This window comes from Erinaceus europaeus, chromosome 11 (genome assembly GCF_950295315.1).
Source record: "Erinaceus europaeus chromosome 11, mEriEur2.1, whole genome shotgun sequence".
Taxonomy (NCBI): domain Eukaryota; kingdom Metazoa; phylum Chordata; class Mammalia; order Eulipotyphla; family Erinaceidae; genus Erinaceus; species Erinaceus europaeus.
The window spans coordinates 69,643,845-69,649,792 of NC_080172.1; positions in this window are offsets into that span (position 1 = coordinate 69,643,845).

Genomic DNA, 5,948 nt, shown 5'->3' on the forward strand with positions numbered 1-5,948 from the left:
AAGATATGTTCAATGTTAGAAAAAAAAAAAGTACAGGAAGGGCCAGACAGTGGCACACCTGGTTAAGTGCTCACATTACAGTGCACAAGGACCTAGGTTCAAGACCCTAGTCCCCACCTGCAGGGCAAAATCTTCATTGGTGAAGCAGGTCTGTAGGTGTCTCTCTGACTCTCTCCCTATCTCCCCCCTCAATTTCTTTCTGTTTCTATCCAATAATAAATTAAAATATTTAAAAAGAAAAAAGTAGCAAGAGTTGAGACCTAGAGAAAGAGAGAGATAGAGAGACATGTATCTCCTAGATCCAAGGCAGATTTATTGAGATAAAACTTGAGAGGGACCAGCAAACAAAGAAAGTAGCCTCTCTTACAGACCAGGAAGCCTTATCCCTGAGTAAAAAGGAGGAAGGGAATAAAGGGAAGGCATTTGTATGCAGGAAGGGTAGGTTGTAATTTGGCTGTTGTGATTTGGGTGGGAGCAGAAATATGCCTGAGGTGGCTCCATTACATATTGCCTTGTTCTGGATATTAGGTGCAATGAAGCCACTTCCACCCTAGCTACATCCTGCTTTTGTTTTGAGACAAAACAGTGTCACAATGGCTCCCTTGCCCTGGATACATCTTATTTTTGTGGCAGCCAGTTCCTCATTAGGGGGTAGGGTGGGGGTCTGTCATATGTGGGTTCCACAGATTCTCAGTCCCCTCCTCAATCCATAATAGTTGTTTTTGCTCTGTGGCCTGCATCTCGGGTTAATGCTTGACCACTAGGCATTATGTTCTTGAGTGCACATCTGGATTTTATGGCCTCAAATCAGACTAAAGTCTAAGATATCCATGCAACATTGTGACTTCTGGCTCCTCTTTGATCCTCTGTGATGAATATGTTAGGGAGAATGATGTAGGTTTGCTCTGACAGTTTGGGCAGCTTGACCTAGTTCCTGGTATGCCTTCAAATGGCCTTCAGGGCTATTCAGTGTCCATAAGCTGCCCTTAACAATGGAGGAGGATCAATGTGTACTTATATCTACTTCCCTATCTCTTTTCTTCAGGGAATATTTGTATTTTTTTCTTGTTGTAATTTTTATTCCTATTCACTACACTTGGCCTTTGCCAAAATCTTGGAACAATCTTTTCACAGAATGCAATTTCCTTATTTTGTATTTAATATTTCTATTTAATCAGGGAATTGAAGTTCCTGTTTTGTCTATTTGGAAGACAGGAGGTAGATTTTGAGATAAACAGGATAGGACATTAAGGGAAAAAAAGAAAGATCTGAAGGTAAATAGGATATGGGCATTGAAGTCATCAGGTCATCTGACTCCCAGGTGATAATGTTTTTTTGTTGTTGTTTGTCCTTTTCTTTTCCAGAGCACTGCTCAGCTCTGGTTTACAGTGGTACTGGAGATTGAACCTGGGACTTTGGAGCCTCAGGCATGGGACTCTTCTGTATAACCATTATGCTGTTTCCCCAGACCTGTGTATTTCTTCCTAAAACATACGAATGCTGGCTTATAGGCTATTTTGGAGGTAAAAGGCAGGCAGGAATAGACTGAGGTTATGGGAGTGAGTTTCTCTTTATTATTATTTCCCTTAAAATAGTTATAAAATACTTACTGCTTCTGCAAAGCAGTTCCTGCGAAACAGAGTATGAGAGAGTTATTGTTTTTGTCTATCCCAGTTTATTCATGTCAGGTAGCCTTGTCCATTTAGGTATAAGAAGTAAAGATTGTTTCATTTTCAAAGTATATATATATAATCAAAATAGAACATGTATTATCTTAGTGTTTCACTCCCCTGCCTTCCAGGGAAAAGTTCCTGCTTGGAGACCCACCAACAGTCACTGCAGAAACAATTGAACTGCTCATCTAAGACACCTATATGCTAAATAATCTCACGTAACTATGTGAATAGGGTCACTCAGGCTAAGCCAGGCCCCCTAACCTAGAAAAGAAAGAGTTCTCCACCATGCACCAGTGAGGCTTTATCACTCCAGGCCAACTTTTCAGGTAGAAAGACAGAGGCAGATAGAGAGACAAAGAAAAACACCACAGCACCAAAGCTTCTCTCAGTGTGGTGGGAGCCTGGCCCATGACAAAGCAAGCTGATTATCCAAGTGAGCTATTTTGCTGACCCTGTGTGTCTCTTTTTAATATTATAACAGCTGCTATTTTGTTTTATATTGTTACAGGAAAATTCAATAATGCAGCTCTCAATATCACAGCTCTCTCTCAATATTACAGCTCAAAAGTAACCAAAGAAGTAGACCAAGGCAGCATAGAGGGCAAGGAGTTACATTTATTTCTCCTTAAAGGGACTGAGGTCGATTTGAGCCTCAGCACCCAGCCTTTATCTGTTTTCAAGCTGGGTGCAACACAAGCTGATTGGTAACAAAGTCCATCAAGGTGCTGACAATATCAAAAGTGAGAGCAGGTTGGTTAAAATCCGAGTCCGCCAAGGTTTCTACTCAGATACTGGAGTGTGCAAGTGAGAGTCCACCATTTGCAGTGGTTTTTCTCTCTTTCATTTTTTTGCCTGTGGATTTTTTTTTAAGAGAATTTATTTATTCACGAGAAAGATAGGAGTGAGAGAAAGAACCAGACATCACTCTGGTACATGTGCTGCTGGGGATTGAACTTGGGACCTCATGGTCGAGAATCCAGTGCTTTATCCACTGCACCACCTCCCAGACCACTTGCCTGTAGATTTTTATTTCAATAGCTTTGTAATGGAGTTTGAAATGTGGGAGCATGAGAACCCACATTTCTTTATTAATATGACTTTGGTTATTCAAGATCTGCTCCTTCTCAATACAAACTTTCAGTTCTAATTCTGTGAAAAATGGCTTTGGAATTTTCATAAGGGTTGCATGAGTCTGTAGTTTGATTTGGGCATTATCTTTATTTTAACAATATAAGTTCTGGGAGTTCGGGCGCAGGAGGTTAAGCACGTGGCGGGTTAAATGCATGTGGGTGAAGCGCAAGGGCCGGCATAAGGATCTCAGTTTGAGCCCTGGCTCCCCACCTGCAAGGGAGTCTATTCAAAGACAGTGAAGTAGGTCTGCAGATGTCTCTCTTTCTCTCCCTCTCTGACTTCCCCTCCTCTCTCCATTTCTCTCTGTCCTATCCAACAGTGACAACATCAATAATAACTATGATGACAACAACAACAATAATAATAAAGGGCAACAAAAGGGAAAATAAATAATGAAACAAATTTAAAAATATATACAAGTTCTTCAAATCTGTGAGCACAGGTTATTATTCTATTTATTTGTACCTTCTGCAGTTTCTTTCACTAATGTCTTATAGATGTATGCTGATCTTTCACCTCCCTGATGAATTTATCCTTAGAGGGGCTGGGTGGTGGGTCACCTGTAGAGCACTTACATTATCATACATGAGGAGCCAAGTTCAAAACCCCAGACCCCACCCACAGAGGGAAGCTTCACAAGCAGTGAAGCAGTGCTACAGGCATCTCTCCCTCCTCCGCCCCCTCTTCTCTAGCTCTTGCTCTCTGTCTCTCACCTTCTATTAAAAAAAAAAAAAAAGGTCAGTGGGAACTGTGGAGTCATTTAAGCACCAAACCCCAGTGATGACCCTTGTGGCAAAAGAAAAAAATATATCTAGGCATTATAGTTTAATCTTTGTGGCAGCCTCAGGGCCTTGGGCATGTTACAATTTCACCAGTTCCTGGCTGACTTTGTCATTCAGATTGATTGGAAAAGACAGAAAAAGGAGAAATACCTCAGCACACGAGCATCCTTTGGTGTCACAGTATTCCTATGTGGTGTAAGGGCTTGAACCTGAGCAGCAGCATGCATGGCAAGGCATGTGCCCAATCTGGTGAACTTCTTTTCTGACCCAGAAGTTTATTCATTTTAGCACAGCTAAAACTAGATTGCTTCCTTAATTCTAGTAACTATCTTTAAAAGTGGTAGGTCTTGTCTGGGGAGATAGTATAATGGTTATGCAAAAAAGACTTTTGTGTCCAAGGTACTAAAATTTCCAGGTTCAATCCCTAGCATGGCCATAAGCCAGAGCCAAGCAGTGCCAAAGGATACATCTTCCAGTATCACTTACATTGCTTGTTCCTCCTTCTTTCCTTCCTCCCTTTCTTTCTTTTTAAAAATTTAAACCTTTATTTTGAATAGAGACAGAGAAATTGTGAGGGTAGGGGGAAATAGAGAAGGAAAGAGACAGAGAGACACCCACACACCTACTTCACCACTTGTGAAGCTTTCTCCCTGCAAGTGGGGACGAGGGGCTTAAACCCGGGTCCTTTGGTGTGGGACTATGTGAAAGCTTGGTAGAGCTTAGCGAAAACTCCCCCCATCCTTGGATGGAGGTCTGGAAAAGACATCCCCTTGTTAGACTCTCTCATAGAGATGAGCCAAGGGGAAAAAGTCTCCCAGACTCAGTTTCCCCTTGTAAGACTCTCAAGCCCACAGAAATCTCACAATTTCTCCCTGCTAGCAGCAGGCCACATGGCTGCCTGCTTTAAGGTTCATTTACTCAAAGTTCACCTCACCTGCTGATCACAAAGGAGAAACACACTCCATCTTACACCCTGACACCAGACAGTGAAGCCTCAAAACACTATTTCCTTATGTTTTTTGATATCTATGATTTACATCAAGCCTTGTTTATCTTCTCTCTGTTTCACCCTACTGGTTTAACCCCTATGCTTCTCTCAAATGCCTTTAGATAATTAACCTGTTTGCATCATGGAGAATAATTGTCTTGACCTTTATGTATCACATCAATTCTTGTCATACCAGCCCTCTACCATAGGGGCAAGCTGACTTTTAAGCAATTTCTGATGTATTTGAAAAATGTTCTTTGTTTAAATCTCTATATATACCCAAGCCCACCCCTGAATAAATTGAGAGTGTTTGTATCAGAATCCTCCCCGAGTCTCTTTCTTTATCACGTAGTCTCTTGAGCTAGTAATGGGGCCTCAGTAAGCTTATCTTCCTGGCTGGAGTCACCCCACATGAGCCCCAGCACTTTTGCACTGTAATGTGTACACTTAACCAGATGTTCCATCACCTGGTCCCCTCTTTTTTTTTGTATAATGTAATTGGACAGATGATATAGTCTTTTACTATAATGAAAGTGAGATATGGTAAATTGATGGATACTACAAATTTATTGGTAGTTGGTGTTTTGTATCTTGAATCGCTATAAGGTAAATTAGAAGTTAACCAGTGACATTTTTGGTATCCTTGCATATTACAAGTAGACTGAGTGAGTGTATTTAGAATTAGATATTTTATTGTTCATAACAAGGTTATATTATCAAAATACTGTTGAGGGGATGGGGAATTCAGGATCTCCTCTTGGGTTCGTTTGTCGCTGCTTCAATGAAATGAATTTCAAAGGACACACATTCAGGTGTATGGTTTCTAAATTCATTCTTTACTAGTCATGCAAAATAAAGTTAGGGAAAAGGCTCAGGAGATAGATTCCCTAAGGGTCTCTGGGCCTCGTCTATTATGGCCAGAGCCAAAGGAAAAGACCCAGCCTAAAAAAACAAGGCCAGTGACCAAGGCCCAAGACCCCTCTTTGTCCAAGCCCCTCTTGCTTATAACCTTTCTTATGTCACACCGGAGCCCAATTTTTATTGGCCCAAGGGAGTAAACTCCTCCCTTTCAGAGAGGACAGAAAAAAAAGGGGAAAGGAAACCCTTCACCAAGTGAGTCTCTGTTCCATGTGTGCAAACTCACTGAAAACAATATATGTTAGTGTGCATCCCAGTTCCATGTGTGCAAACTCAGTGGAAACAAAATGTACTCTCCAGGACTCTGTGTCCTGCATTTTCCCTCAACAGTACTGGTAATTCAGCACATTTACATGTTAAAATATTACGGAAAATTTGTATTACAACTCTCGAGTGTTTCAGCTCTTAAATGTTACAACTCAGACATAGCCAAAGAACAAGACAGAGGCTGTG